Here is an 8,418-nt window from a genome sequence, read left to right on the forward strand (position 1 = left end):
TTCCAATTGACAACAAAGAAAAAAACTGTCATAACGACAAGAAATTTCTAAAATGGGAAGTAAAAAAAAATCACCCTAGCAACGATCATACTCGTATTATTCATTAAATAGGAATCGGTCCAGTTCAACAATTACTGAAGAAGAAAACCTTGAACTTGAAAAAGACAATTCCTCAACATCACCCCTACTTGCATGCGAAATTCGAACCCTCTAGTTAAACTTTTTCTGGCCAAAAAATAAGAAAATATAACAAAAATGACCATAAAATGGAGAGGGGTGGAGACGGAAAGTTTCGACCTTAGACAGGAAATCATCTCGCAACTAATTGAACTTTCATGTGAAATTTCATTTTTCAGTCGCTTTTCGTTTGACCTGCAGAGGTGAGCAAAGGTCAAAAACCACTTTTTTGCACTGCGACCCCTCGAAATATTCATTTGTTTTCAACCAAACTCTAATAACATCAATCCGCCGCTAAAACAGCCATGTATGCTAATTTTGAACCAAATCGGACCCATAGCAATTGCTCGAGAGACGAAAATAAGAATTGTAGCTACAGACATTCGAAAAAACATCATAATCGTGTTCAGGAGGTCTCAAAACATGGAAAAAATGATGTGCCCCCCTTTTTCTTCTAGTCATGCCTACCGTAATAGTCTAATTTTTCCTTGAAAAATTCGACTAAAAAGTGTTTAATAATATTAACTCTACTTACTTATCTTTTTTAGAATGAATATTTTCATTCCCTTAATAAATACACTGCTATGTCAGCTATAGATATTAGAAGCAGTTATCGATTTATTTTGTTTTTGTGGTAAAATGAAACAAAAACACGTGGGTCGACTTGCCAATTACAGACATGTCTCTGTGGTCTGTTTATTATTTTGTTTTTGTTATTTTTATCTAGCTGGGACTGAGAAATTTCCAAATACTTTATTAATTCTCTATTACCTATATATATTTTTTTAGTGAATAGGCCATATATTACGAATACTGTTACTTAAGTTTTGAGATATGGCAACACTGATGTGAATATATGAAATCTGAAGTCATTGGTTGAAACACATGCAAAAGTGTATAGATCTTAATAGAGAATATTTTGCAAAAGAATAAAGCCATATCCAATTATAAATATTTGTTTTTATTTTCAACTCTTGACTTTTTTGTACCTATGATTGAAAACATTTATTTGGTCATTCGACTTTTGCTCGAAAATGGAGTTTTATGGAAAATTTCAAGGAAAAAAAGCGTTAGAATCAATTTATACATGATCTAGAAATCAATTTTTTTGAAATACTTCTGCGAAATTTTAAAGTTATGTCACCCTTCATTAACCTCTAATTAAGTTTAAGAGCTGCAAAGAAATTAGTTTTTTTACGAAATTTATAGTTGCCTAGCTTTGACGCCCGAAAACTCCTCATGCGAACAAATTGGTGTAGAGGTAAATTGCCTCCAATTGTCTTATTTTGAGCTCCCCTATACGCTTCTCCTCTGCTTCGGTTCTTATGGGAGAAACCCTGTGTATTCAACATAGTTAAAATCTAGAAAAAGATCTTAAAATATTTTATCCATATTTAATAGGCAGTTTAATACAATTGTTGAGATATATTATAGTAGAATTTCAACTAAAAACTGGAGGAATTCAATAAATCTTGTGATTAAAATTTGAGATTCTTATTCAACTTACACACAAAATTTTTCATTTAAGTTTTTATTTGATAATAACGAATTGGAATAATCAATTTCATATGTATTATATCTGTTTATAAAAACGACAGTTATAAAAATAAATTTATTTTTTAATTACAACCCTATTACTGTTTAATTTAGTATTTACAATTTACAATATATATAAATATAATTTTATATATTTCGTAAAATATATTTGAAAGTAATTTGATCATGTTAACAGCTGCAGAAACTAATGCAAAGATTGAAATCACATACGAAAATCAAAACCAGCAAGCTCTAACGGTAGTTATCCTTGACAAGGACGCTTGTGCGGGCGTTTGTTTCTCCCCTTTCCTCACCGCTCCGTTAAATAAGATTACATTCTAAAAGAGTTACAGGACCGTCTCGAGAAACCACTTTATATAAAAGAACGAAAGTGTATGATCATTAAATTTGATTGGTATATACAAAAACGATTAAATATAAATTTAAAAAAACCCGTAGCAATTTTAGAATTTTATTTGGTGATTTATCCTTTTGTGTTGAGAAGGAATGCGGAATATCGAAATCAGACAACATAAAAAGTGGAAAAATGGAAGATAATTTGTCTATGTATTACTATACGTATAACAGTTGCAGTAACTAAACTTGGACCTTGTTTACCACAGGAAACAACCAGAAGATTTTATAGCTCACACTCATCTAGAACGAAGATATTCGGCAAACATGGGTTATCGCGTGTAGCAAATATTAAAATGCCAAAGTAAGACTATTCGAGAACTATTATCATGGACCAAGTAGATGATTTTTCAGCTTATTGCGAATTCCATCACAGAACGAGATTTTTATCTCAGTTTCTGAATGTTGGGCTCGATTTTTCGTAGAAATTTCAAATTTATAACTAACTCTTCAGAAACTTTTGATTTTTCTTAAATTGGCTTAATTTTTTCATATCTTTTGCTTAGATCCCTAGACATTCTGTGTTTATAGACCTTTATTGGGTTGTATAATAGATTCCAAATGTTTAATAATTGTTATTAGCAATTCACTCATCAGCTGATGATACCTACCATAAGGCCATGGCCCTATTGCTTCGTGAACGTGGTCCGATTTACTACTTGATGTAGTTATGTGCTCCAAGAGAGATTATGCTAAGGAGCATTGTTCGTAACTAGTGTTAATATCATTGGCTTGCTCATATTAAAACAGCTACTCCTTCTTATCCCAATCTTTCTCAAAATACTCCATTATGCACACTTTCTTTGTTTAGATACTGTGTTAGTGTTAGTTTGTGTGCTTGGGATCTTCCAGGTCTATAACCACAGACGTTTTATTGTTCAAGCCTACTGAATTGTTGAATGTTTGTAAGAAATACAGAAAATACTTTCTGGTCAGTAATTTAGTAGCGCCAGTAATTTAGGCCTAATTTATTGATGTTAAGGTACTGGTGACTTATGGTGATGGTTATTGCTCATATACCTGCTGGTTTTTGAGGCTGCTTTCTGAGGATACTTACTTTTTATTTGTTTCTGGATATATTGTATCATCATCTCTCGATAATATCACTCTGATAATGAAACGTAACAGTCTTGCTAGGAATGCTCTTAAGATTAGTGCTTGGAAAAGTCCTTTTTGTTAACTTTTATTCGGATATCGTTGTTGTGACCTTGTGTATAGTTGAAAATTTGTTAGAATAATTCTCATTACGTTGGTAGGAAATTTCTTTTGGTGCTTCCATTATGCACATTCCTACACTGAGCTAATTTATTAACCTCTTTTACCCAAAATAGTTTTGAAAATTCAGTTATTGCATAGGTTTTAGGCAAAATAATTACAAGTCTAGGTATGTCAAAATTTGAGTTAGGTGGTCACAGTCACTTTTCTACTTCTCTTATAATGCTTCCTCTCATACAAGAAGAAACATCGGAGCCAAATATGGGCCAAGCTTGGCGCATGGCTGTACAACTTTGGCCCACACTTGTAAGCCTAGCTTGGCCGTGGTGAATATCTGGAATGATAACAGAGTGCCAGGCTTGGTTGCTACCATTGAACCAAATATCACTGTAAAAGCTGGCCCAAGCATCACTGCCAAGGCTGACCCATGCATCACTGTCAAAACTGTCCCATGTTTGGTTGCCTTAACTGGGCCATGTGTGCTAGTCAAGACTGGCCAAGCTTGTAAACCTTTTTTGGTACAACCTTGGCTAAAGACTGGGATGATAACAAGACTTGGTTGTTACCATATCTGGGCCATTTCTTAATTCTCAGACCTCAGCCGTATTTGGTTGCTACAGCTGAACATATGCTAACAAACTCATAATTAGAAAAGATATAAATTATATTTTAAATATTTTTTGTGACAAGCTCACTTAGGATCAATCTATGAGACAATTAGTTTTTGTTTACATATTCATTAGGGAGCAGATCATCATTATCATTTGTATTGTAAATAAATATATTGTCATCGCTAGAATCACTAACTAACTAATTAGTAGTATCAGAATATTTAGTTTTATTATCATCAAAACCATTGTCACAAGGCGGTAAATCACATGGTTCAGAATCAGAAAAATCACTATTGTCACTAACACAAATATTTTTAATAGAATCCTTCTTGCATTTGTTTCACTTTCACCTGAATTATTTTCTTCGTCTTCTTTATTTTTTTATCACTCGCCATTTCTCAACGCTTCGATATGAACTAGACATTGTTTATAAAGAATTGAACTATAAATTTACTTAACAAAGCTAACTGAAAAGCAGCCGATATAAACACGATTAGATTAACCATTACTAGATTACCCATATCTGGCTCAAGTCTGGGTTCCCATAAAACGGCCAAAGTAAGGCTCGCTAGTATTGGGCTAAGGCTGGGAAATCGCAGACATGGCCAAGGCTACTTACAATTTGTTATATTTTAATTTCTAATTTTTTCTTAATAATCAATATTCGTCCTAAAAACGGTCCTGAATATGATTTATTCTTGCAATTTTTAGCGTATAATTTACAAGTACGATTTCTAATATCTAACAGTTGGTTGCATTAGAGTATATTTTTATGTTAACGCTTATATCAGATATCGTTTAAATTGATTATGTAACAGGTTGATTAAGATCATTTGCTACTTACGTGAAGCTACGATTAGTAGGATTAATCTAGATTTATAAATCAATATTATCCTTAATGAACAGTTCGATTTTGCGTATTCAATATTTTCATGAGGAAATAAAAATAAAAATATTAAGGATAAAAAAATATATAAGTTTATCTGGATCATACAAAAATGATCATAATAATTATCAATTTTTATTTTCATCTAAACACTGATGTATATTGTACTGTTGAACATAACCATAGATAACCTTTTAATACGGTGTACTACAACTAATGTCTGAGACATAAAAATGCATTAGAATAATTCGTTTAGATATGGGCTTTTTCAAATTCTTCTATACAACCCTTTGTTGAAACTAAATATCTGCAAAGTTAACTGGAACTGATAGAACCGTAGAGATATTTTGATTTTGTAGTTACAAATTTTCTTTTATTTATAATTTATAGGTACCTATACAGTAATTCGTAAATTTTTCCAATACTCCATCTATTGACAAATTCGAGAAAATCTATGCAATATTTGAATGCACTTCAATGCATTTGCAAAATTACAAGTATACCATAATAAAATGAAAGTACCTAACCTCTGTTATATAATCAAATTAAATCTCAAACATTTCTAAGAATGTCTGGTTATGTTGGTTGCCTATAAATTGAGGCTATAAAATAAATATATTTTTCTTCAAGCATATAAGAATATCTATATTATTTTCGGCAACAAAGATCAATAGATAACTTATTGTTTTATTAGTAAAATAATGAACGCTCAATATTGTACCAGTAACAAAATAATGAGAAACGATAACAACGTCTTATTATGGGCATTGTAAACATAAACAGCAACTGTCATTCAATTTTTTTTTCAATTTGATGTATGTCAGTTTTAAAAATTGTACAGTAAAGATGTCTCACTAATAATAATTTAGATTAGTATATTACATAATCCTACAAAATATTTTTTATTTTGTAATAGTAGAGATGACAAAAACGAAAATAATTGATTATGAAATATTTTATAACTAAAGCACAGAAAAACAACTATATTAGATACCCAATAAGAACTAAATAATTGTTAATAATTTTGTTTTTCTTTTTACTTTGAACTACTTTATACATTACCTAGTAATAGTCTTTGAGCACAAATCACAACAAACTTTCAATTTTTATTGTAAACACTAATATAACCTCAAAAAATCATATTGTCTACTTCTTCAGTCTTTGGCCTTTTGCCATCCGGCACCCAGCCAGATTCATGTTGTATTCGCGTATTCCCTCTATCGTTTGATACCATATATAACATAAGAAAAAGAAGCATTTCAATGCATGTATGTTTTGTTATTTTTTAGCACAAGTGTGAAATAAGCTACTTCCTTGGGTAAAAATCTATCATTTTCATAAGTGGTCGTAGGAAAATTATTTTTACGCTTGAAGAAAAAATACTTGGAGCAGAAGACTCATTGTATGTTTCGCCCAGTTTGTGGACTCAACAATAATGATAGCCTTCTACTCCTAGTAACATATTGTACTATCACAACAGACTAAAAAACATGAAAAAAGTGTTAGAAATTTAAGTACATAATATCATTAAGTGAAATGCAGGAATGCAGCCAAATTTTGCAAATTTTTCAGGGTTATGAAAAATTGTTTTTTTTTTTATAAAAGTTACACTTTTTAGTGATTTTAATATCAAGCAAATTTTTATTAAAAAATAGTATGCCAAAATATTTGATGATTTCAGAGAAAAATATATAGATACTGCATTTTTCCATACTAGAGACACGGGGTTTTGAAATATAATTTGTCAATTAAAAACTAAACATATTATTGTTCAGCATGTTCTTTCCATTTTGAGCTTCTTATGAATGTTCTTCAGGTACAGTAATAGATGCCATAACATGTTTTCAAGATCACTTGAGTCAATGTAATACCATTATATTGATTAAAGAGCAATTAATGATAATCATTTCCTACGAATATGAAGTATGGAATACACACTTTTTCTATGACTTTAAGAGATAATAGCGCAATAATGTGACAAATATAGCTGAAAGTATTGTTACTGATTATCTTCTGAAGCAATGACCAGTATACAGCTCAGGATTTGGAAGATTCAAGAATTTAGCTATTCCTGTTACATCAATTTTATTAATACCTACATTTTGTTTCGGATATTTTACAAAAAATAATTTTGTTCAATTTGTCCAGAGAAAAGGTATTTTTTATGAGTATCATAATATACACCAGTTATTGTGAATTTTTTTAGCACATTAGTTTTGGTATTGAGAACCCAAGTCTCTACAAACTGTTGTTTTCAATTTCTGAAGTTCATCTCTTCTAGACGCACCCATAATTCTTATAATCAGTATAACTTCAATTTGAAAAAAATTACAACCAAAGAAAAGATGTCGCTTTTATTAATAAGTCTTGTCAATATCTGAAAATTTGTGATCGAAAATGGTATTAACTTACTTTATCAAGTAGATATATTTAATAGACGCGTTTTTAATGAATTCATCTGTAGAGAAAATTTTGGATTTCTTCGGCTTGTAGTCTTTTTATTTTCTTCTAAGTAACGCACCTAAGAAAATTCTCGGCTAGTGTCCTTTTCAAAAATTACCTGAAACTACACAGAAAAATTTATCATAAGACAATAAAAGCTGCCAAAGATATTTATTATAATATGAGACTGGCCTGTTCTCGTAATGTTCACATGGTCCATGTGAATGATTAAAGAAATAAGGCTTCACTGAGCATAATCTCTACTTTATCTGATAACCTCAATAATTACTTTGTAAATGTAGCCAAAAATTTATCAAATTTTATAACTCTTTCTCATGATCCGTTTTCATATCTCTCAGTTTCTTCTTTATGCCCGTAGTTTTAGATAGTTTCGCAGCACAATTAATGACATCAAAAATAAATACTTATCTGGAACTGATAGACTTACATCAAAAATGTTTTCAAGTCTACCACTTTAATTAACGTTTCATTTCAAAATGGCACTTTTCCCAATTGCCTTAATACGGCTATAATTACACATCTACACAAAGGAGGAGATAAAAACCAGCTTCGAATTATTGCCCAATTGCACTCCTTCTATCAGGGAGCAGCACTGATCTCACGGCACTTCATGGGACTATATCTAGTAACCCAATCACCCTTAAATCATGATGCGATTCTAACCTTCTCTAAACAAAAGAGATTCAGTTAGATATTCACTCGGACTTAACAGCAGGGCTCACTGCAGGGACTTCTTTAAAATTCTGACTCTTCCTTCCTTATTCATCTTTGAATCCGTTTGCCTAATTGGTTAGCACGCTTTTCCAATTTCAGAAAGGACGTTACACGGCTATCCACTTAGGAACGCGAAGCAAGACCTTTTCCTACCTACTCCACGTTCAGAATTCGTTAAGGGCTCAACATTTTACAATGCAAAAAAATGAACAATCACTTGCCAATTGAAATCAAATCGATATCATCTTTACTCGCATTTCTATTACCTATAATTTAGTTACTCGTTATGGTTTTATCCTGTATATTGAAGTTTTATTTCATTTGTTTTATCTTTATTTAGTAGTTTTTACAAGCTTCTGTCTACGAATTGTAACAATTTTTTGAAAATAAAGTATCTCTCTT

The sequence above is a fragment of the Diorhabda carinulata genome, chromosome 12 (genome assembly GCF_026250575.1).
Source record: "Diorhabda carinulata isolate Delta chromosome 12, icDioCari1.1, whole genome shotgun sequence".
NCBI lineage: Eukaryota > Metazoa > Arthropoda > Insecta > Coleoptera > Chrysomelidae > Diorhabda > Diorhabda carinulata.